Source organism: Penaeus monodon, chromosome 21 (genome assembly GCF_015228065.2).
Source record: "Penaeus monodon isolate SGIC_2016 chromosome 21, NSTDA_Pmon_1, whole genome shotgun sequence".
Classification (NCBI taxonomy): Eukaryota; Metazoa; Arthropoda; class Malacostraca; order Decapoda; family Penaeidae; genus Penaeus; species Penaeus monodon.
In genome coordinates this window covers 30,425,799-30,426,168 of record NC_051406.1, presented here as the reverse complement: position 1 = coordinate 30,426,168, position 370 = coordinate 30,425,799, and positions in this window count along the sequence as shown.

Here is a 370-nt window from a genome sequence, read left to right as displayed (position 1 = left end):
ATATTAAAACTCCAACCACTGCAACAAATGTTGAGATTGCATTTTAGCTTTACACACAAAACAAAAGTATAATCTTCAACATAAAAGGGGTATAAAATTGTAGCTTATGCTCTGATTCAGTCTCCCGCTGTGTGTAACTCATGCGGGGGTCCCCGGCAGCAGCCATTTGCTGCTACAGATACCACCCCAAAAGAAGGGTGTAGCACATTGAAGGGACTGTCACTAGTGAGTTAATGAACTGTTCTTAACCGTTTTGCTTCATATGGTTTAAAAGATGCACGTGCTTATGTACGGCCACTCGCCCACAAGCAGTAACTTTGAATGTGTTGTCCTGAGAGTCTCTAATCTAATACAGTTTCTTCCTCTTCCT